The sequence below is a fragment of the Schistocerca cancellata genome, chromosome 1 (genome assembly GCF_023864275.1).
Source record: "Schistocerca cancellata isolate TAMUIC-IGC-003103 chromosome 1, iqSchCanc2.1, whole genome shotgun sequence".
NCBI classification, from domain to species: domain Eukaryota; kingdom Metazoa; phylum Arthropoda; class Insecta; order Orthoptera; family Acrididae; genus Schistocerca; species Schistocerca cancellata.
In genome coordinates, this window is record NC_064626.1 from 667,344,777 (window position 1) to 667,370,736 (window position 25,960).

Here is a 25,960-nt window from a genome sequence, read left to right on the forward strand (position 1 = left end):
CTACTTCCAAAACACAAAATTTTATTCAATTTAATAATAGCCATTACAAGAAAAATAGTTTTAATTACAGTCCTCACACAATTATCTTCATTAACATGATGCAAGTCAACAAAGATAATTTCTAAAATGTCCGCAGCTCGTGGTCTTGCGGTAGCATGCTCGCTTCCCGCACACGGGGTCCCGGGTTCGATTCCCGGCAGTGTCGGGGATTTTCTCTGCCTCGAGATGACTGGGTGTTGTGTGTATTTTCGTTCACTCGCAAGTCGCCGTAGTGGTGTTAAAGAACTTGTGGAGCGGTGGCCAAACTGCCCCGCGAGGGGTCTCTCGGCCACCAATGCCATACGCTCATTATTATTATTTCTAAAATAAATGCCACGTTCCACAAAAGTATAGTTTTCTGACAGATCAAAAGAATTCTTACGCTCGATTACTATCATAAGTAATATCATTCTCATCATGTGTCACATCATGCACCAGTCCCACGTGATAGTGACTTCTGGCACAGCAACACAATGTGAAAGGAACTGCCTATAAGACATGAAAACATTTCTGCCAGAAATATGCTGCGACAATCTTAAAATTTATCAAGCAATATTTAAAACTACAAGTGAAGTGTGTGGAAGATTGTATATTCCGTTGTACTAGGGGTTATAGTATATTCCCAGGGTCATCATTTAAAGCCAGTTCTTGGAACTTTGTAAGCAGGCTTTCTCAGGGTATTTTACATCCACTTTCAAGAGGCTGCCAGTTCAGTTTCTTCAGCATCTCTGTGACACTCTCCATGGCTCAAATATCACTGTGACCATTCATGCTGCCCTTCTCTGTATACATTCAATATTTCCTGTTAGTCCTATATGGTATGGGTCCAACACACTTCAGCAAATGATTTGTAAGCAGTCTCCTTTGTAGACTGATCGTGTTTCCCCAGTATTCTACCAATGAACTGAAGTCTACCATCTGCTTTACCCACGACTGAGACTATGTGATTATTTCATCCTATATCTGTACAAAGTGTTACATTCATCTATTTGTTCTGAAGTGATAATCACCTTAATAGACTGTCACTTGGCAGCCTGTGCACTCTGTACATTTTTGTCTCTTATCACTTTACCACACAGCATGGCACCTCTCTCTTTACACCCTATAAGTGCAGAATTCACTTCATAATCGACACATGAAATTATATGCAATTGTGTTAAATGTTTGGCAGCAAAGGCAAATGAGAGAGCAAAAATTTCATTAAAAGCTGTACTTGAGAGGGTTGCAGAACCATCAGCTATCCTAGTAACTCAATAAAGAGAATCATAAATATGAATACTTTGCAAAGTTTCACTATTGTGGAGAGATGTGGAAGAATGCGAAGGAAATTTTATTCTTAGATATTATTGTCAAACAGATTGCCACGGGACTTAAATATACCTTTAATGCAACACATGTTCTTTATTTTACATTGTCAGAATTACAGTATGTGATGCTGTCCGCTTAGCTAATTTTTGTATCCCTTTTTCTTTTGTTAGTTTTCCTTCTGGCAATGTGTGGTCGATCTTGTTTTACTTTCATATCTATGTAAGATATATATTTGTGCTTAGGATTTCGCTGTTGACCTGAAACTTTCCTAATGAGAGTTGTTCATTAACAATGCAGTACCCACCATTATCATTGTCCCCTCCCATAAAGTGCTATCTGCACAGTTACATGTCAAGTTATTTTGTGAACACTACACTCGTGAAATGATTATTCATCATCTGAAACTGACACTGACACTGACAGAAAACTATTTACAAGAGTTTTGCTGCTGGTCTGAAGTATGCGAAGGACATGAATAATGGACATCTGTGTAAGAACATTGACACCATCACTGTCTTTATGGTTGACATATTAATACCAATATCCCATCCATAGAGCAATACCTCTAAACATATCAATTTTTGAGTTTTTTGCTAAAACAAATGAGAAAACCAAAGTGAGTACAATATAGTGCAAAACATTTTAGAACACAAAAAAGAGGAAATGAAGAAGAAGCTGGGCAGTAATTGTAGCATGTGGCTATATTATAGATAAATAGCTCACCATATAAATAAATAAAATAGAAAGAAACATTCCACATGGGAAAATATATTAAAAACAATTCTGTTTTTAATATATTTTCACCATATAAATAGTTTCACAAACAAAACATTTAATCCTCTGAGTGGACTTTTGCAAATTTGTTTATTCTACAACTTAGTAGCCTTTGTAGCTTTTCATGGTTCTGTATAATTACGAGTATACAATATTTTCTTCAGTCTTTTCTTTAAAATTCATTTACAAATGTTCACAGACTGCATAATCAGATGGCATCCTCAGGGGCATAACACAAGTCAAAGATAGAGATAAATAATGGGAGGTGTCAAAGTAACAACTCACTGAATAGTTGTGGCAATGAGCCATCACTAGCCATATAAATAACAATAAATACTTAACACACACACACACACACACACACACACCTGCATGGGAACATTGTCCTGCTCGATAACATTGTGTGACACCACTGCTTGACTGGTGTAAGGGGTTGTGTCAGGTGCAGTGGGCAATGAAAGAAAGAAGGCAAGGAGGATTGAGAAAGATTGAATGTAAGTCGGGAGAGAAACACAGCAGACACACAGGATAGGAATGTGACACTGACAAGAACTTTTTGGTCACAGATAGGGGTATTTGTGCACAGTGCACAATGACATAGTGAGTGGATTGAGAGAGAGAGAGAGAGAGAGAGAGAGAGAGAGAGAGAGAGAGAGAGAGAGATAGAGAAGGAGAGGGACAGTGGAGAAGGGAACAAGATTAGTGAAGCTCGGGTTATGAGGCAAGAATGGAGGAGAGAGTGGAACAGAAGCTAGAGGAGACTGAGGCCAGGAGTGTTAGAGAGTCTAGGATGTGTTTCGAGCGAAAATGTAGGCAACCAGGAGAACACAGTTATGCACATGTATGTGTATGTATGTGTGCTGCATGCCTCTGAATAATAATACATTTAAAAACTTTATACATTCTCTATACATTCTCAAGACTCTATACATTCTCAATGACTCTCTACATTCTCAATGACTCTGGGTCTCAATTAGTTGGTGAATTGTTAACTTTATTCCTTCCATTATTCATATTCCATCAAGGGCGTCCTATTGCCATATTAATGTAACAGAGATTCAGTTATAATGAACTACTTGAATTGACTGCATTAATAGGTATCATATGGATACGATGAATAAATTATTTGTCAAGAGTACTTGTCATATTAGTTTATATATGTGTAAAAGTACAAACTGATCTTGCATTATTTAGACAAAAGTTGCCACTTTCAAGATGCCCTGTTTTTAATTAGTCACCCACTATTCATCTAATACAGCATACTATAATCATCTATTTTCAACAAAGGTCTTGTTGGCCAAAAGTTTATTTGTGACTTTTTTTTGTGCCTATCTGTGACTCACCATCTCCGCTATACGGTGATATGATGAGTGGCAACTTTCCTTTTCATAATGCTGTTACATTCCATCCTGGATTTTCCATTGTTTGACAAATAATAATTAACTGGTTTACAGAGATGAATTTCTTTAATTCATGGAATACTGTTTTAACAGTAATTTGAATTGGGAAAAGTTTTCTCCTCATAGTTCTTCACCCAGGTTAGTACTTATTGAATACTTCAAAGGAATTTCACTATGTTCAAAAAATGTTCAAATGTGTGTGAAATCTTATGGGACTTAACTGCTAAGGTCATCAGTCCATAAGCTTACACACTACTTAACCTAAATTATCCGAAGGACAAACACACACACCCATGCCCGAGGGAGGACTCGAACCTCCGCCGGGACCAGCCGCACAGTCCATGACTGCAGTGCCTTAGACTGCTCGGCTAATCCCGTGCAGCAATTTCACTATGTAAAAGTTGAAAGCAGAAGAATATGCCAGTGCCTCAACTGCAGCTATAATGCTTAATTATCTACAACATAATAAAAAATTTTCATTGAGACATAAATTAAGTCTATACCGTTCTTAAGGTATTCACATCTTATAATGATGGAAAAAAGGTAGATCACTGACATCACACAATACATGATAGAATAAATGTGTGACAGCAAATGAGTGTCTGTGGTTGTTCTTATGCTCTTGTAACTAAGAGTAAAACACAGGGCAAAAAAAGGGAAGTGTATTTTTTTTAATATTCATCAGTATATCACTAAGATTAATAATGTTTATCATATCAAATTTGCATTTAACAAAGGCATCATTATGCATTATATTATGTGACCATCTGTACAGTCACCACTATTAATGTCACGACCATTAATATTTTTAAAAAATCGCAACCAATGTGTACTACACATAGTTATTCTTAGAAAAAAAAAGCATTGATTTTTCTTTCATTCATTATTCAAATGATCACCTAAAATATTTATTATAGATCATTGCCAGTTACTTGCAATGACCTCACAATTTCTGTTAGTAATGTATAATTTTGAAAACTGCAAACTGTTCAGCCCACTATAGCATCACTCAAGCTATTCTGGTGAAGTCATTTAAATACATCAGCAACTTGAAAAATTTGGCCATTATAAGGTTTCACTCTTAAGGTAGAAATAAGTCACACGATCTAATTTTCCTCCATAAATGAGAACACATGTACAGAAGTCATACTATGCAAAACATGGCCTGGTGAACATCACACTGGCCAATAATGGAATACACAGCTTATTGTAAACTTGGTGCCAATAGTCGGAATGTAGGGGACTCTCAGTTCAACCTAGTTTATATGTTCTTATTATTGTCTCTGTTCAGCTGCAGTGCACAGACTGATAATTCAACAAATTCACTACTATTGTGGATAAGGAAAAGGAACTGACATTAATATGAAAACAGAGTGTTCCAGCTTCCAGAAACAGTATTTTGTTGGATATGAAACTGAAATCTGTTCACACTGTTAAAAGCTATACTTTGGGAAAATATCTAAAAATAGTTTAACCTCTCAAAGTTATCTGGTTTTTCATAATTCTCTTTAGGCTATGCAAACGAAAAATGATTCTTAAGCAGAAAAAGCCTTTCAGTTTCCAAATGGTCCACTCTTTAATGACCAAACATAGCATTCTCACATTGTTGCTACCTTCCCTGCTACATATTCCCGAAATGTGATGTTTCTACAGAGAAAAAAGGTTAGGTGATTTCTTATATGAAATCACACAAAAAGTGCTCAGATCTTCAGAAATTTAATTCAAAATTGTAAGTAAAAAATTAATATCATCTACATTTGAGAAAGAAGATGAGACTATACATTTAAGGGACAGAAACAGGAACAAATTTAACAGTGGTAAAAGGAAAATAAATGAAAAAACAGGCCATGAATCTCTAGCAATGAGTCTCTACCAATGGAAAGAAAAATGACTGTTTTGTCAAAAGAAAGGGACAGATAAAGAATATGCTCATTACATTACTTTTGGAGGTTTGTAATTGCAATGTACTATCACATTCTATTCAAGCAGTCAGAGATGCATGAAAGAAAATCATGAGGAGATTTCAACTGGATGGTGATGAGCAACAGTTCTTTAAGCAGCCTTTTGGGTACCTGCAGTGGCGATAGACTGGATGATTGACTGATTTGGTCTTCTACAGTTGCCAATATGGCCCTGCTGTGACAGTACTGTGAACAGCTGAAACAAATGGAAACACTGCTGTTATTTTTCCCAAGGACATGCTACCCTCCTTTATGGTTAAATGATGATGGTATCCTCCTAGGTAAAACATTCTCAAGGTAAAACCATCCCCCACTTGGATTCCCAAATGGAGACTAATCAGGATAATACCATCAGGAAAAACAAGATTGACATTCTACATGATGGAGCAAAGAATGTACATCCCTCAACCAGATATGTAGAGTGGAGAATTTAAAAAGGAAAATGGACAGGATGAAATTAGATATAGTGGGAGTTAGTGAAATGCAGTGGCAGGAAGAACAGGATTTGTGATTAGGGAAGTAGAGTGGTCAAAAGTACAAAATCAAACACGGGTAAGGCAGGCACAAGTCTAATAAAGAACAAAAAAATAGAAATATGGGCAAGCTACGATGAATAGCATAGTGAATACATTGTAATAGTCAAGGAGGACACAAAGCCAATGCCACCACACTAGTACAAGTTTATGTGACAACTAGCTCCATAGGTGATGAAAAAAATAAAAGAATGTATGATGAGGTAAAAGAAATAATTTGGATTTTTAAGAAAGAAGAAAATTTAATTGTGATTAGGGACTGGAATTTGAAGAAGAAAATGAAAGGGGAAGAAAAATTGCAAAATAATAGGGACTGGGGGAAAAGAACGAAAATTGAAGTGATCTGGTAAATTTTGCACAGAGCATAATTTAATCATTCCTAACACTTCTTTTTCAAACAATGGAATTCCCTGTAGGAATATCAACAAAGTAGGAAAAGACAGATTGCTACTTGCTGTAAAGAAGTCGAGTTAAGTTGGAGACAGGCACAATTAAAAGATTCTTACATAAAGGTTTCAGCCACAGCCTCCACCAGTGAAAGAAAAACACACACACATTCATACACAGGCAAGCACACCTCATGCATACATGACTGCCAACTCCAGCAGCTCGGGCTAGAGTGCAACTATCACTTGGGATGCAAATAACAATCTGTAGAGGACAGGGATGGGGAAGGGATAGTAGTGTATGGGTGGAAGAGAGGCAAAACCTGTCTGGCAGAGTGTGGAGGACCTGGGATACTAACAGGCATGGTGTCAGGAGGTCGTTGGGCAGAGATGTGGGGGGAAAAGGAGCAAAAAAGAAGAGGACAAAACAAGACGACTGGGTAAAGATGGGTGGATGCATTGGCAGAGGGCAGCAAGCAAAGAGGGTGGGAAACAAGAATGGGGAGGAGATTATAGGACAGAAAGGGTGGAAACTGTTCCTTGGAGGGTCTGGAGACAGTGTGTTACTGCAGTTTGAGGCCAGGATAATTACAGGCACAGGCCACCTGTGAAAGCAACCATGTCATTTACCAGCTCTGCTGCAGTCACTGCACAGCTTTTTATGGATATGCTTACCAACCAGTTGTCCACCAGGATGAACAGCCACCAGCAAACTGTGGCCAAGAGCAAAGTAGACCACCTTGTGGCATAACATGCAGGTAAATATAACATGCTTGATTTCAGTGACTGCTTCACCAACCAAGCCGTCTGGATCCTCCCCACCACCACCACCAGCTTCTCCGAACTGTGCGGATGGGAGTTATCCTAAGAACATATTTTTCAACCCCATAATTATCCCAACCTCAATCTATCTAACACACCAGCCCCAACACCCTCCACCTAATTGTTTCCCACCCCTCTGCCCTATCATCTCCTCCCTATTCTTGTCTCCTATCCTCTTTGTTTACCGCCCTCTGCCAATGCATCCGCCCACCTCTCCCCGCTTCCATCCTTTTCCGCTTTTTTTTTTAACCACCTTCCTGCACCACAACCCCCTGACACTGTGCCTGTTGGCATTCTAGTACCTGCATACTCTGCCAGACAGTGTTTGCATCTACCCCCATCTACTAACTCTTCCCCTTCCCCGACCCCTCCAGGTTGTTACCAAGATGCCGGAGTTGGTGATCATGTGTGCATGAGGTGTGTTTGCTTGTGTGTATGAATGGTTCGCATTTCTCTTTTGCTGATAAAGGCAGTGGCCAAAAGCTTTATATAAGTGTCTTTTAATTGTGCCTGCCTGCAACTTAATCTGTCTTCTTTGTGGTAAGTAGCAACCATCCTTTCCTACATTGTTGATATTCTTACCTGGAGATTCCATTGCTTGATTCTGCCACACAGCTTTTCTTCCATCCTACAAACCTGTGATATTTTCCTTTGTTAACCTTCTCTATAGCATTACTCTTCTCAGTGTCCATTCTTTCTCTTCTTTCCTGTGTTTATTCACCATCTCCCAAACTGTATCTACTGCCAAGCCACACGATATCAACAATCGTGTGTGCACAATGCTGGCTTCATGACCGTGTGCAATGTTGATCAATCATCTGATTCACCAGGTTCTTACCTCCGATAATTATAACTGTATTTATTCCTATTGATCCAACTTCATCCTTTATCCTGACTTACTTTAGCTTTTTATTTTCCACACCTGCCCGTGCCACATGATCTTATGATCCTCGACCTAATCCATTCCCCCTCCCCCACTATTCCCTTGTTGCAGGAGACACACACACACACACACACACACACACACACACACACACACACACACACACACCTCGCTGTTCCTTTCCTCCCATGTTCCTGTATGTTCATCATGTATTTGCGAAAATTCTGATGTGGTTTTACGCAGCTTTATGCATTTTTTTTTTGCCCATTTCTTTTACACCATTCCTGCCACACTGGACCACTGCTGCATCTTTCTGCATCAGTTCAGAAATGTATTCCTTTTCCTTTCTAAGACCCAGTCCCATGTCCTGCTTCTCAAATGCTGCCTAAACCATGGAATCCTCCAAACAGCCTAACCAGAAAGATTCCTTTCTCTGGATCCCATTTCTCCTTTCATAATGACTGTCGACTTTTCAGATTCTGCCAATCCCAGGCTCTCAAAAACATGGTACAGCCGTACCAGAGCCACCTCTGCTCCTTCTGCAAGATACCACTATTTTGTAATCCCTTCTACATACATCACATCTCTGAAACTGAATCCCTTGCTCTCCAGCACCAGAGGGAGCATTCCAGACACCACCTTGAAAGTTATCCAACTTGCTGACATGCTACTGTTGCCTTGGAGCACCACCATCCAACCCCTACCCTGCACACAATGTTCCTCCTCGTCCACCACTCTGTCCTTTCCAAAGGTCTCACCTTTAGCCCTATACCCAAATTTAACCACACTGGACTTGTGAAAGACCTACTCTTCTTTTCCTAATCCCTGCAGTGGAAGTACTTATTTGCCACCAATCCCTTAAACCAAAACCAACCTAATTCCAACATTGAATCCTGCCCCTTCCAACCATGATCCTCCCCCCTCCCACCAACCACCTTTTGGCCACCTTCCAAGAATTCCTTACCTCCATCTTAGCCTCATACCTCCAACTTAGTCTCATCAGCCTCACCCAGGTCCCTTCCTCAGTACACCAACCTTTCACTAGGAGAAAGAAAAGCCACACATAACCTGCAAACAAATACTGACTTCCAGAATGAGATTTTCACTCTGCAGCGGAGTGTGCGCTGATATGAAACTTCCTGGCAGATTAAAACTGTGTGCCCGACCGAGACTCGAACTCGGGACCTTTGCCTTTCGCGGGCAAGTGCTCTACCAACTGAGCTACCGAAGCACGACTCACGCCCGGTACTCACAGCTTTACTTCTGCCAGTACCTCGTCTCCTACCTTCCAAACTTTACAGAAGCTCTCCTGCGAACCTTGCAGAACTAGCACTCCTGAAAGAAAGGATATTGCGGAGACATGGCTTAGCCACAGCCTGGGGGATGTTTCCAGAATGAGATTTTCACTCTGCAGCGGAGTGTGCGCTGATATGAAACTTCCTGGCAGATTAAAACTGTGTGCCCGACCGAGACTCGAACTCGGGACCTTTGCCTTTCGCGGGCAAGTGCTCTACCAACTGAGCTACCGAAGCACGACTCACGCCCGGTACTCACAGCTTTACTTCTGCCAGTACCTCGTCTCCTACCTTCCAAACTTTACAGAAGCTCTCCTGCGAACCTTGCAGAACTAGCACTCCTGAAAGAAAGGATATTGCGGAGACATGGCTTAGCCACAGCCTGGGGGATGTTTCCAGAATGAGATTTTCACTCTGCAGCGGAGTGTGCGCTGATATGAAACTTCCTGGCAGATTAAAACTGTGTGCCCGACCGAGACTCGAACTCGGGACCTTTGCCTTTCGCGGGCAAGTGCTCTACCAACTGAGCTACCGAAGCACGACTCACGCCCGGTACTCACAGCTTTACTTCTGCCAGTACCTCGTCTCCTACCTTCCAAACTTTACAGAAGCTCTCCTGCGAACCTTGCAGAACTAGCACTCCTGAAAGAAAGGATATTGCGGAGACATGGCTTAGCCACAGCCTGGGGGATGTTTCCAGAATGAGATTTTCACTCTGCAGCGGAGTGTGCGCTGATATGAAACTTCCTGGCAGATTAAAACTGTGTGCCCGACCGAGACTCGAACTCGGGACCTTTGCCTTTCGCGGGCAAGTGCTCTACCAACTGAGCTACCGAAGCACGACTCACGCCCGGTACTCACAGCTTTACTTCTGCCAGTACCTCGTCTCCTACCTTCCAAACTTTACAGAAGCTCTCCTGCGAACCTTGCAGAACTAGCACTCCTGAAAGAAAGGATATTGCGGAGACATGGCTTAGCCACAGCCTGGGGGATGTTTCCAGAATGAGATTTTCACTCTGCAGCGGAGTGTGCGCTGATATGAAACTTCCTGGCAGATTAAAACTGTGTGCCCGACCGAGACTCGAACTCGGGACCTTTGCCTTTCGCGGGCAAGTGCTCTACCAACTGAGCTACCGAAGCACGACTCACGCCCGGTACTCACAGCTTTACTTCTGCCAGTACCTCGTCTCCTACCTTCCAAACTTTACAGAAGCTCTCCTGCGAACCTTGCAGAACTAGCACTCCTGAAAGAAAGGATATTGCGGAGACATGGCTTAGCCACAGCCTGGGGGATGTTTCCAGAATGAGATTTTCACTCTGCAGCGGAGTGTGCGCTGATATGAAACTTCCTGGCAGATTAAAACTGTGTGCCCGACCGAGACTCGAACTCGGGACCTTTGCCTTTCGCGGGCAAGTGCTCTACCAACTGAGCTACCGAAGCACGACTCACGCCCGGTACTCACAGCTTTACTTCTGCCAGTACCTCGTCTCCTACCTTCCAAACTTTACAGAAGCTCTCCTGCGAACCTTGCAGAACTAGCACTCCTGAAAGAAGGGATATTGCGGAGACATGGCTTAGCCACAGCCTGGGGGATGTTTCCAGAATGAGATTTTCACTCTGCAGCTAAGCCATGTCTCCGCAATATCCTTTCTTTCAGGAGTGCTAGTTCTGCAAGGTTCGCAGGAGAGCTTCTGTAAAGTTTGGAAGGTAGGAGACGAGGTACTGGCAGAAGTAAAGCTGTGAGTACCGGGCGTGAGTCGTGCTTCGGTAGCTCAGTTGGTAGAGCACTTGCCCGCGAAAGGCAAAGGTCCCGAGTTCGAGTCTCGGTCGGGCACACAGTTTTAATCTGCCAGGAAGTTTCATATCAGCGCACACTCCGCTGCAGAGTGAAAATCTCATTCTGGAAACATCCCCCAGGCTGTGGCTAAGCCATGTCTCCGCAATATCCTTTCTTTCAGGAGTGCTAGTTCTGCAAGGTTCGCAGGAGAGCTTCTGTAAAGTTTGGAAGGTAGGAGACGAGGTACTGGCAGAAGTAAAGCTGTGAGTACCGGGCGTGAGTCGTGCTTCGGTAGCTCAGTTGGTAGAGCACTTGCCCGCGAAAGGCAAAGGTCCCGAGTTCGAGTCTCGGTCGGGCACACAGTTTTAATCTGCCAGGAAGTTTCACATCAGCGCACACTCCGCTGCAGAGTGAAAATCTCATTCTGGAAACATCCCCCAGGCTGTGGCTAAGCCATGTCTCCGCAATATCCTTTCTTTCAGGAGTGCTAGTTCTGCAAGGTTCGCAGGAGAGCTTCTGTAAAGTTTGGAAGGTAGGAGACGAGGTACTGGCAGAAGTAAAGCTGTGAGTACCGGGCGTGAGTCGTGCTTCGGTAGCTCAGTTGGTAGAGCACTTGCCCGCGAAAGGCAAAGGTCCCGAGTTCGAGTCTCGGTCGGGCACACAGTTTTAATCTGCCAGGAAGTTTCATATCAGCGCACACTCCGCTGCAGAGTGAAAATCTCATTCTGGAAACATCCCCCAGGCTGTGGCTAAGCCATGTCTCCGCAATATCCTTTCTTTCAGAAGTGCTAGTTCTGCAAGGTTCGCAGGAGAGCTTCTGTAAAGTTTGGAAGGTAGGAGACGAGGTACTGGCAGAAGTAAAGCTGTGAGTACCGGGCGTGAGTCGTGCTTCGGTAGCTCAGTTGGTAGAGCACTTGCCCGCGAAAGGCAAAGGTCCCGAGTTCGAGTCTCGGTCGGGCACACAGTTTTAATCTGCCAGGAAGTTTCATATCAGCGCACACTCCGCTGCAGAGTGAAAATCTCATTCTGGAAACATCCCCCAGGCTGTGGCTAAGCCATGTCTCCGCAATATCCTTTCTTTCAGGAGTGCTAGTTCTGCAAGGTTCGCAGGAGAGCTTCCGTAAAGTTTGGAAGGTAGGAGACGAGGTACTGGCAGAAGTAAAGCTGTGAGTACCGGGCGTGAGTCGTGCTTCGGTAGCTCAGTTGGTAGAGCACTTGCCCGCGAAAGGCAAAGGTCCCGAGTTCGAGTCTCGGTCGGGCACACAGTTTTAATCTGCCAGGAAGTTTCATATCAGCGCACACTCCGCTGCAGAGTGAAAATCTCATTCTGGAAACATCCCCCAGGCTGTGGCTAAGCCATGTCTCCGCAATATCCTTTCTTTCAGGAGTGCTAGTTCTGCAAGGTTCGCAGGAGAGCTTCTGTAAAGTTTGGAAGGTAGGAGACGAGGTACTGGCAGAAGTAAAGCTGTGAGTACCGGGCGTGAGTCGTGCTTCGGTAGCTCAGTTGGTAGAGCACTTGCCCGCGAAAGGCAAAGGTCCCGAGTTCGAGTCTCGGTCGGGCACACAGTTTTAATCTGCCAGGAAGTTTCATATCAGCGCACACTCCGCTGCAGAGTGAAAATCTCATTCTGGAAACATCCCCCAGGCTGTGGCTAAGCCATGTCTCCGCAATATCCTTTCTTTCAGGAGTGCTAGTTCTGCAAGGTTCGCAGGAGAGCTTCTGTAAAGTTTGGAAGGTAGGAGACGAGGTACTGGCAGAAGTAAAGCTGTGAGTACCGGGCGTGAGTCGTGCTTCGGTAGCTCAGTTGGTAGAGCACTTGCCCGCGAAAGGCAAAGGTCCCGAGTTCGAGTCTCGGTCGGGCACACAGTTTTAATCTGCCAGGAAGTTTCATATCAGCGCACACTCCGCTGCAGAGTGAAAATCTCATTCTGGAAACATCCCCCAGGCTGTGGCTAAGCCATGTCTCCGCAATATCCTTTCTTTCAGGAGTGCTAGTTCTGCAAGGTTCGCAGGAGAGCTTCTGTAAAGTTTGGAAGGTAGGAGACGAGGTACTGGCAGAAGTAAAGCTGTGAGTACCGGGCGTGAGTCGTGCTTCGGTAGCTCAGTTGGTAGAGCACTTGCCCGCGAAAGGCAAAGGTCCCGAGTTCGAGTCTCGGTCGGGCACACAGTTTTAATCTGCCAGGAAGTTTCAAATACTGACTTGATCATTCTATCTGCAGACAAAGGTTTCACCACTGTTAAGAATCACAGTGACTACCTGGCAGAAGGCCTCTACCAATTATCTGAATGTTTCACCTATAAACTCTGCCAGAGTGGTCCCATCCCAGAAGTCCAAAACAACCTGCAATTCCTGCTTAAATGCCACACACCTACCTTCTACATGCTCCCCAAAATCCACAAACCCAACAATCCTGGATACCCCATTGTGGCTGTTTACTGTGCACCAACTGAAATAATTTCAGCCCTCACTGACCAACATCTCATCAGTTGCCTGTAATCTAGCCTCCCACCTCAAAAATACCAACCACTTCCTTCATCAACTCTCCACCATCCCAACCATATTTGTTACTTTGATACCACCTCCCCAAACACCAGAATCCCTCATGCCCATGGTCTTACTGTTATTGAAAATTACCTTTCCCAACATTCTTCTGTCTCCCAACCTGCTATCTCATTCCTCATACACCTTACTAACTTTATCCTAACTCACAGGTACTTCTCCTTTGAAGGGAAGGTATACAGAAAAATTTGCGGCACAGCCATGGGCACCCGCATGCCACCCTCCTATGCCAACCTGTTTATGGGCCATCTAGAGGAGACCTTCCTTGTCTCCCAAAACGCCAAATGCCTCATCTGGTTTAGGTCCATTGAGAATATCTTCATGATCTGGACTCAGGGCCAAGACACTCTGTTCTCTGTTTCTTCACAACCTCAACACCTTCTGTCCCATCCACCTCACATAGTCATCTTCAACCTAGTGTGCCATCTTCTTAGTCATTGACCTCCTCCCACTAACAGTGCCTGCGTTTCGACAGCTGTCATCCATTTCATACCAAAAAATCCCTTCCATACAGCCTGGCCATCTGGCAACGGCATATCTGCAGTGACAAAAAATCCCTTGCTCAGTATGCTGAGGTCTTCACCAAAGCCTTCATAGTCAAGCACTATCCTCTCAGACCTAGTTAGTACACAATCTCCCATGCCATTTCCCCTCACACCCCCAATCCTCCCACCACCCTCAAGAACCAGACACAAAGGAGTGCCCCCTTTGTCACACAGTACCAACCCAGCCTGCAACAACTGAACCACATCCTTCACCAGGATTCTGATTAACTATCATCGTGCCCTGAAATGAGGGACTTCCTACCTGAGATCTTTCCCACCCTTCCCAAAGCAGTACTCTGTCATCCATCCAACCTCCACAACATCCTAGTCCACCCCTATGCCACTCCCAATCCCAATCCAATACCACAAGGATCATATACCTGTGGAAGAGCCAGGTCCAAGACCTTCCAAAGCCAGCCATCCAGCACTTCCTATTCCAGTCCTGTCACAAGTACATCCTACACTATCAGGAGCTAGGCCACCTGTGACAGCAGAATGTTATTTACCAGCTCCGCTGCAAACATTGCATAGCTTTTTATATTGGTAAGACTACCAGCCAGCTGTCCACCAGGATGAATGGCCAACATCAAACTGTGGCCAAGAGCAAAGTGGACCACCCTGTGGCACACCATACAGCTGAACATAAGATGCTCGATTTCATTGGCTGCTTCACTTGTCAAGTTATCTGGATCCTCCCCTTCACCACCAGTTTTTCTAAACTGTGCAGATGGGAATTATCCTTACAACATGTTCTCCACACCTATAATTATCACAGGCTCAACCTATGTAACATACTGTCCCCACACCCTCCACCCAATAGTTTCCATCCCCTCTATCTATTATGTCATCCCCGTTCTCATAGTTTCTCTTTTGCTGAAGCTGGCTGTGGCTGAAAGCTTTATGTAAGCATCTTTTAATTCTAACACTTGGTTCACCAATCTTGTAATAAGGGTGTACACATGGAGGGCACCTGGAGACTCTAGAAGGTTTCAGATTGATTATACATGGGTTGAATGAAAAGTAATGTCTCCATCTTTGTTAACTGGGTTTGGATGGGAATATTTTAATAAATCAAATGCAGAAATAATTCTTAGAATGTGATCTTTAATTACCAATATTGACTTTTCCACATAATCACCAGCTAATTGGATACATTTCTGCCAACGATGAACAAGTTTTCTGAAGGCATCACGGAAGAAGTCAACACTCTGTTTCTGCAACCACAGTCTCACAATTCTCTCAATGTCTCCATCAGAAGCATAATGATGTCCCTGCAGATCGTCTTTCATTATCGAGAACAGATGGGAGTCAGACAGGATGCCATGCAGTGGTGAAATTCAGTCTCTGAAGTTCTGCTGTGGTGGCACCTGAAGTGTGTGGTTTGCCAAGCAAAGCAATAATGTGACCCACATGTTCTTTTGAAATGCCAATTGTGCTTGCAATTTCTCTCTGAGTGATATGACAATCGTCCTGAATCAATCTGTCAACATTTGCTTGTGAAACTTGGTGGTTGCTGTCACAGGATGTCCAACTCTTTGTTTTTCATGCAGGTCAGATGTACCCGCCTCAACATCTTTAAACTTACTCGCCCAACAACACACAGTACTCACATCAGTACAAACACCATAAACTGCTTTCATTCTCTGGTGAATTTCCTTTGGAGTGACACCTTCTGCTGTCAAGAATTCAATGATTGCACTTTGCTTAAATCACATTGACTGACCGTCTGTACAGGGTTCCACACTTTACACTGTAACAGCATATCCATTCAATGCTAAGGCTTTCCGCTGACTGGAGCTGTAGAGAAGAATCTACAGGAAAAGCCAGTATAAGCTGCATACCAATGCTGCCAACTGTTGAAGAGTGACAAAGGTGGAGGTATTACTTTTCAGTCAACCCTCGTATAATGGTGTGATAGAGATTCTGGAACCTCCCTTAACCCTTTCCAATCCACTGTGGGACTACCCCCGACATTACAATATTCCACTATGGCTCCAATGTCAGACAATATCTTACCTGTTTTGATTATTGTGTTTTCTGTCCTCTCCATTTTTGGAATTCACTAGGTACATGGCAATGCTTAGTACGACGGTCTGAAAACTCAAAGCATGTTAGATAATGCCCAGTAAATTATGATGATATTGCCAGGAGACTTTTCAAAGGCACAAAGGACAAAGGAGGATTTAGTGATGCAAGTGATTGGGAAGAAACTTCCACCATGTGTAATAATATAAGGCTGCTGAGGACACACTGAGAGCAGCAACATATAATGGGATGGGATAGAATGGAATGGGCAATATTGGTAGTGGGGTTAAGGAGGAGTTTGGATGGGGAGGGGGAGGGATAGCAGGGTAGGAGTAAGGGACAGTAAAGTTCTGCTTGTGGGAGCAAACAGGGATGAGGTGGGGAGAGGGCAGGAAAGCTAGGTGCAGCTGGGAGGTTAGATGGAGGGCAGTAGACAGCTGAAATGCAGAGAAGTAAAAAGACTGTGACTGTGTTTGTGTAACAGTGGGCTGTGTGGTGCCAGAATTGGAACAAGGAGATAGTTGGGTGAAGGAAAATGACTAACAAAAGTTGAGGCCAGCAGAGTTGAAGCCAGGAGGGTTACAGGAATGTAAGATATATTGCAAAGAGAGTTCCCACCTGCACAATTCAGAAAAGCTGGTGTTGGTGGGAAGGATCTTTAAAATAAACAATGTCATGCTGAGCAGTGTGCTCAGCAACTGGATGGTCCATCTGTTGCTTGGTCACAGTTTGTAGGTTATAATTCATGAAGACAGAGAGCTTGTTGGTTCTCATGTCCATGTAGAATGCGGCACAGTGGTTGCACCTTAGCTTGTAGATTACATGACTGGTTTCCTCCAAAAGCTATAGCCCACAGAAGTATCAGTCCTTTCCAAAGGCCTCACCTTTTACCTCACTCCCAAATTCCATCATAAAGGATTTGTTAAAGACCTTCTTTCCATCTCTCAGTGCTTATAGTGGAAACACTTTTTTAACCACCAACCCTACCAATCAAACACAACCAAAACCAATGTTGAACCCTGTCTCAATCAGTTGTCTTCTCCATCCAACCATGATCCACACCCACTGTGGCCAAATCACCCCCTGTTAACTTCCAGAATTTCTTAACCTCTAACCTTGCCTCACCATCATTCCCCACATCCCTCAACATGCAAGAAATAACTGCAATCAATCACTTAAAAACTGACCCTGACATAACCCTACCTGCTGACATATGCTCCACCACTGTTGTTTTGAACCACAAGAATTACCTGACAGAAGGACTTCAACAACCATCAGATTCATCCACCTGCAAACGCTGTCACAGAGACCCCATTCCAGAAATCCAGCAGGATCTCCAGTATCTCCCCAAATCCTTAGGCCCAACCCAGAACCATTTCTTTCCTCATTCCTACCACTCACCACATTCTTAACTTCTACCTTTCATGACACCCCACTGTGGCAGGTTACTGTGTCCCCACTGAGAGAATCTCTGCTCTCATAACCAACAACTTCAGCCTACCTGCAACATTACCTCCTATATAAAAGATACCAACCATTTTCTCCACCAACTCTCTACAGTTGTTGTTCCTTTAGCACATGATGCCCTACTCATCACTATTCGTGCCACCACACTTTACATTAACATCTCTAATGCCCATGGCATTACCGCTATTGAACACTACCTTCCCCAATGCCTGACTAGTTCCAAACCAAAAACATCCTTCCTAGTCACCAAGACCAATCATATCCTCACCCATAATTACTACTCCTTCGAAAGCATCAGCTAAAAACAAATACGGGATATGGTTTTGGGCACCCACATGGCAACATCCTATGCCAACCTATTCATGGGCCGTCTACAGGAATCCTCTCTAACCACCTAGACTTCCAAACCACTAACCTGGTTCAGATTCATTGATGACATCTTTATGACCCTACCCACATTCCTCCAGAACATTAACACATTCTCCCACATTTGCCTCACAGGTCCTCCTCAAACCAGCAAGCCACCATCTCAACATTGACTTCCACCTAAAAGATGGCTATATCAGTACCTCCATCTATATCAAACCTGAAAATCACCAGCAATACCTCCACTTTGACAGCTGCCACACATTCCATACCTAGAAGTCCCTTCCATACAGCCTAGCCATCTGAAGCCACTGCATCGTAGTGATGAGCAGTCCCTCTCGAAATATACTGAGAATCTCACTGAGGCCTTCAGAGACTGTAATTACTGTCTCAACCTTGTACAAAAACAGATCTCTAATGTGTCTTATCTCTTTAACCACCAACCACCTCCCAAAGTCTTACCATTCAGCCACAGAGGAGCATTCCCTCATAAATCACTACCATCTAGGACTGGAGCAAATGAATCACATTCTCCACCAGAGTTTTGACTACCTCTCATCATGGTCTGAAATTAGGGTATTCTGCTACCCAACCAACCTACACAATATTCTCACACATCCCTACACAATCCCTGCTCCCAACCCCTTGCCTCATGGCTCATATCTCTGTAACAGACATAGATGCAAGACCTGTAACATACATCCTCCCACCAGAAACAACTCCAGTCCAATCACAAGCATCACCTATCCCATCAAAGGAAGAGCTACCCTTGAAACCTTTCATGTGATCTACAAGCTAAGCTGCAACCACTCTGTTGCATTTTACGTGGACATGACACCAAACAAGCTGTCTGTCCACATGAATGGCCACCGACAAACTATGGACAAGAAACAGTTGGACCATTCAGTTACTGAGCATGCTGTCCAACACAACATTCTTCATTTCAATTACTGCTGAACAGCCTGTACCACCTGGATCCTTCCCACCAACAGCTTTCCTGAATTCCACAGGTGGGAACTCTCCCTGCAATATATCCCACACTCCCAAAACCTTCCTGACCTCAACCTTCGTTAGTCATTGCCCTTTACCCACCTACCTCTTCCTGATCACATTTCAGCACTACACAGCCCTTTATTCTACCAATGCACCCATAGTCTTTTTAGTTCTCTCCACTTCCGCTACCCATCCATCCTCCATCTAACCTCCTGACTGCAGCTAGCTGGCTTATACACCCTTCACCTTGTTTCTATATACTTCCAAAAGCAGCACTTTACAATACCCCACCCCTACCTTCACCATTCAGTTGCGTCCCTCATCATGTGCTGCTGTTTGCAATCTGGCTTTAGCTGCCAGAGACTGTGGTCATATGTGTGTGAGTTGGATTTGCTTGAGTGTGTATGTATGGTGTGCAATTTTGATGATGGCCTTTTTGGCTGAAAGATTGCTTGTTTGACAGTCTTCTTGTTGTGTCTATCTGTAACTCAGCATCTACACTATATGGTTAGTAGCAGCTATCCTTTTCATAATATTAAAACTATTACAAAAGTTGACAGTATAGTTTTCAAGAACTTTAAGATCATATCAACTTTGATATGAAAAGCATATTTCATATATCATTTTTTATGATATTCCCTCTACATTACTTTTTGGGTGTGTTTTACTCCTTAAAAGTGGAACTGGGCAGTAATGAAAAAACGTTTATTGCATTATTTTGCCTTCTGCACAGATCCACAAAGTTTCATGAATATAATTTATTTACACTTGGGAATGTTCCCCTGTGAAAGATCTAAGTCAAAACAAGGCCTCTGGAGTACATGAAATTTGCTCAGAATGAGATCCTTGGGAGAGCCAGCCATGAAAAAACAACTCCACCTGGTGTACAAGATACACTATCCAGTCACATTAATGTGGGCAACTGTCAAAAGCCTGGATAGCCCCTTTTGCAGTGTGGACCACTATGAGGTGTGCAGGAAAAGTCGATGGGGTTCAGGAATGTACTGACAGGGATGTGGTGCCATACTGACTCCACTGCTGCAGCCAGTCGCACTAGGCTTCTTGGTTAACAACCAATAACATGGACAGGCCGACCAAGGTGGTCCCATAAATTCTCAACTTAGTTTAATCTGCAGAGTCTGGTGGCCACAGGAGTACAGTAAACTCATTGTGCTGCATTGTGAACCGCATACATACAATTTGAGCTATATAACATGCTGTACTGCACTGCTGGTAGATGCTATCATGCTGAGGAACAATAAACAGTATGTAAGGTTAGATGTGGTCCCTAAGGATAGGTGTATACTTGTGTTGGTCCACTTCCAGAATGAAGGGATCACACAGAGTGTGCCACAAAAACACTCCCCAGACCCTTTGCCTTCAGAGGTTTCACACTATACAAGTCAACAGCCACATTTCCAATGGAGCATAAATTGTGATTCATCTGAAAAAGCCACCAGTCACCACTCAGTGAACATCCAGTTATGCTGTTGCCATGCAAATTCCAGCCTTCATTGATGATGAACAGTAGTCAGTATAGGTGCATGAACCAAGCACCTATTGCAGAGGCCCATATGCAGCAAAGTTTGCTGAATGGCCATTGAAGAGACTGTTGGTAGCCATTGGTTCATCTGAGTGTTCAGTTGTTCAGAAGTTGCATGTCTACTCACCTGTACATATCTCTGCAGCTATTGTTCACTCCTGTCATCCATGGCCCATGGTGCACCACAGTTGCCTCAGTGTCAGTTTTGGACAGTGCCATTTTGCCATGCACAGTACACTTTAATCACAGTGACACAAGAACAGTTTACAAACTTAGCCATTTCAAAAATACTTCCACCTGTGTACCAAAAGCCAATGATCATGACCTTTCGAACATTTCTGCATTATGACAACTACTGCACTATTTTGTGTACCCCCCTGACATGCTTTATATGAGGTCTGTTCAGAAAATTCCGGAACATTCATAATTTCATGCCAATCGTGTGTTGGAGCAAAATGTGGTTGCTATCCCAGCACATGCCTATTCTTAATGTGTAACTGCATGAAGTTTCACTGTTGTGTGTCTGCTAGTTATTATTCAGTGCTGTATTGAGTAGAATGTTCTGTCACACAGTCTGCAAATTTTGAAGCAGCAGAGTTAGAGTAGCAACATGTCTGGACTAAATTTTATGTGAAACTTAAGAAAACCTTTAGATACACCCGTCAAAATGACACTGGAAGCCAACAGTGATGAGTGCTTAAGCCATACTCAGCATTACAAATGGTTTACATGGTTTACAATGGCCTGACGGAAGTTAAAGATGACCCTCATTCAGGACGCCATGATGGTCATGTCAGGAACATCAATGAAATTGTGCATGCCAATCAAAGACTGACTCTCTGAAAAATTGCAGAAGAATGTAAGATTTCAGTTGGATTATGTCATGAAATCCTGACACAGCATCTTGGAATGCATCATGTTGCCACCAAGTTCACCACATGGCTCATGAGACAAGACCAGTAAGACCTACACCATGCAATCTGTGAAGAGCTTTTGGATCGTGCAAATGAGAATGATATGTTCCTTAAGACAATCATAACTGGTGATGAAACATGGGTCTATGGTTATGATGCTGAGATCAAGGTTCAGTCTTTACAATGGGTCAGGGAAGGTTCTCCAAGACCAAAAAAAATCTCATCAGGTAAGGTCAAACGTCAAAGCTATGGTGCTAGCTTTCCTTCACTCTGAAGGATTATTTCATCATGAATTCATGCCACAGGGACAAACTGTTAATCAATGGTACTATCAGGACATGTTGTGATGTCTGAGAGAAAATGTGAGAAGGAAACGGCCTAAATGTAGTGAGACTATTTGTGGCTCTTGCATTACAATAACACACCTACATATTCATCCCTCTTGGTGTGTGACTATTGCACAAAAAACAAAATCAATGAGCTGCCTCATACTCCGTACTCTCCAGATTTGTCCCCTTTGAACTTTTTTTATTTCTGAAGTTGTAAGCCCCATTGAAAGGACAAAGTTCTTCAACAATAGACGAGCTAAAAGAAAATCTGCAGACAGCACTTCACACGATCCAGCAAGAGGCATACCAAGACTGCTTCCAGAAGTGGAAATGGTGCTGGGAGCAGGGTAACAATTGTGGAGCAGAATATTTTGAAGGAGACCATGCACAATAAGTGAAAGGTAAGCACAGAAAAATTTTGTGGACAAAGTTCTGGAATTTTCTGAACAGACTTAATATACCCTCCATTGCTACTGCTGTCTGTGAATGGCTACTGCAAGTTAACTTCAGACACATGCAGTGGTCACATTAATATGACTGGACTGAGAAAGTGGAAATTCCTTCAGACTTCCAGAAGAATGTAATAATTACAACTCCAAAGAAAGTAGGTGCTGACATGTGTGAATATCACCAAACTATCAGTTTAATAAGCCACTGCTGCAAAATTCTGACAGGAAGCACTTACAGGAGAATGAAAAAACTGTCAGTATCTGCCCTTGGCAAAGAAAAGTTTGGGTTCCAGAGATATGTGCAAACACACGAGATAATACTCACACTATGACTATCTCAGGAGATAGGCTTAGAGAAAGTTTTTGACAATACTGACCGGAATGAACTCTTCAGAATTATGAAGGTAACAAGGAGAAACTACAGGTAACAAACAGATATTTCCAGCTTGTGCAGCAACCAGACTGCACTTACGAGAACCAAGTTGCATGAAAGGGGTGCAATGATTGAGAAGGGAGTGAGATGGGGTTTTAAGCTATCTCTTAAGCAATGGTTGGGAAGGGAGTGACATAGGGTTGTAGGCTATTTCTGATATTGTTCAATCTGTACATTAAGCAAGCAGTAAAGGAAATGAAGAAGAAATCTGTACAAGGATTTAACATTCAGGAAGAAGAAACAAAAACTCTGAGATTTCCGGATGACAATCTGATACTGTCTCAGACAGCAAAGGCCCTTGAAGAGCAGTTGAATGGTACAAATAATGCCTTGAAAAGAGAATATAAGATGAACATCAACAAGAGTAAAAGAAAGGTAATCAAATGTAATAAAATTAAATCAGGTGATGTCATGAGGATTAGATTAGGAAATGAGATGCTAACATTAATAGATGAGGTTTGGTTTTTGAGCAGCAAAATAAGTGATGATGGCTGAAGTGTAGAGGATGTAAAATGCAGACTGGCTACAACAAAAAAAAGCATTTTTGAAAAAAGAAAAATTTATTGTCAACAAATATAAGTTAAAGTGTCAGGAAGTGTTTTTCTGAAGGTATTTGTTTGGAGTGTAGTGTTGTATAGCCAATGGCCTTGCTGCAGTGGTTACATTAGTTCCCGTCAGATATACCAAAGTTAAGTGCTGTTGGGCTGGGCTAGCACTTGGATGGGTGACTATCAGGTCTGCAGAGTGCTGTTGGCAAGCGGGGTGCACTCAACCCTTGTGAGGCAAACTGAGGAGCTACTTGAGTGAGAAGTAGCAGCTCCGGTCTCGTAAACTGACATACGGCTGGGAAAGCGGTGTGCTGACAACATGCCCCTACATATCTGCATCCAGTGACACCTGTGGGTTGAAGATGACACAGTGGCCGCTCGGTACCATTGGGCCTTCCAAGGCCTGTTCAGATGGAGTTTAGTAGCAGTAGTAGCAGTAGTAGTAAGTAGTAGTTGTAGTAGTAGTAGTTAGTAGTGTTGTATGGATGTGAAACATGGATAAGCAGATCAGACAAAAAGAGAATAGAAGCTTTTAAAATGTGGTGACATGGAAGAGTGCTGAAAATTACACGTACATATTGTGTAACTAATGAGGAGGCACTGAACTTAACTGGAGACAAAAGAAGTTCATGCCACAACTTCACTAAAAGAAGGGTTCTATTGGCAGCACACATTCTGAGACAACAAGAAACTGTCAGTATGGAATTGGAGGCATGTGTAGTGGTAAAAATTGTAGAGGAAGGCCAAGGGATGAATACAGTGAGCAGATTCAGATGGATGTAGGTTGCAGTACTTTACCAGAAATGAAGATGCTTTAACAGGTTAGGCTAGCATGGAGAGCTGCACGAAACCAGTCTTCAGACTGAAGAACACTACAACAACAGAAATAAGACTAACATTACAGAGTACACTGAGGTAGCAGTATACTGAAAATGTGTGTGTACCATTTCTTTACACAGAACAGTGAAACACCATAAAGACATGGTCACATGTCAATGTAACTTTGTACATGTACACACCATGAGCATGTATACAAATGATCAGGGCTGCATTGACAAGTAAAAGGACCACCAAAGTGCATTAATGTTCTTCATGTTTGTTGTTGTTACCTGGTCTGATAGGGTATTTAGGGGGTCTAATCAGTGACAGTTGCTGAGTGATTACTGGGGGGTGGGGGGGGGGGTGGGGGGGGGGGGGGGTGGAGAGTCATTCCATGCCAATTCAACGCAGTAAAGTAACATTTTCAACCTGACCATCTCACATTTCTTTCAAATTTGGTGCATTTGATGACCCAGATAAGAGATGGAAAAATACCAATTTCCAGGTGTATGTTACAACCGTGAAGGAAGTTACAGGTCTGGAAAGTTTGGAATTAGCGCAAAATTTACATGTGTCTCCCACAACACAAATGTCTTTAATTCTGTTGCTAATTCGGTTACAGCAATGAAAATGGTACCATTGGAAAGCTAACAAATAGACCTTTACATTGATATGCTACATGACAAGTTTCTGTGAATTTTCATACTAAAAGTCATTGACTTTGACCTTTGACCTTGAATATCTCAAAACACCCCATCTTCAATTTTTCTGAAAAAAAAAATATATTTAATGGCTCCAGTATGTTACTATAAATATGGTAAATGTCAAGATGGCACACCAAAGGCATCATGCACAAAAAATTATTTTGTCAGCATCAATACACTACTGAAATGAAGAAGGTAACACACATATATGGAACACAAATTATGATAAAGTACAATCCATAAGTAATATTGTACCAAAATATGGTTTACATTATTATAGTGGTATTATGAATTATTTACATTACAGTACATTATTTACATTACAGTTGTAATGAAAAGACAATTAAAAGTTATTAGATCTCTCCTCACAATTCTTCAACTAACTTTTAATGTTCGCCAGATCTGGTGCAAGGAGATTGTATGTCCTTCCAGTTGGTGTCACTGGATCCACTCTTGTGATAATGTCACATTTTCTGGTGACACAAGTGTCTGGTTTGGCAGGAAACACAAATGACGGAGATGGTCCATGTGGATGCAAGACGTTGACCTTTACTTTATTTTTATCTGTTTCTTCACATGTTTGCAAAACATATGCAACTCACCAATTACTGTCATACATACAGGCAACAAATCCATGTATATTTGTAAACAGCATTTCATTCACCATAGCAATCACTGACTCATCTCTACTCACTAAAGAAGCAGAATATGTCTTTGTCTTTACTAAACCTTTGTTAACAGGTATTGCACAATGAAGCTTACAGGTACCTGGAATCGTCCTTGTATTTTTGAAACATTGTTACAGCTTGGCCGTATCTTCATCATGATGGGAAACTGATGTATAATGGAAGACACATGAAGGAATATTTTCCTTGCACCACTCAAACAACAGTCGTGATGTCAAAATATGATTTTCGTAAGGTCACTTGAGGCTGGCAATTCTTGCTAATCTCTTTACAGTCCCTGCTACCCCATCACAAGGTCCTTTACCATGCTCTGTAGCAAAGAAATGCCATTCTGCTGTAACATCAAAATCTTCTTGATCGTAGAACAGAGTCTGTTTTTGTGTTGGGCAGCACATCCAT

At 42.8% G+C, this 25,960-nt stretch overlaps 1 protein-coding gene across 1 annotated transcript in view; it reads right to left on the reverse strand.

Annotated features, from left to right (window-relative positions):
• LOC126092594 (collagen alpha chain CG42342-like) overlaps positions 1-25,960 on the reverse strand; it is a 614,083-nt gene that overhangs the window by 448,642 nt on the left and 139,481 nt on the right. The window lies entirely within an intron of this gene.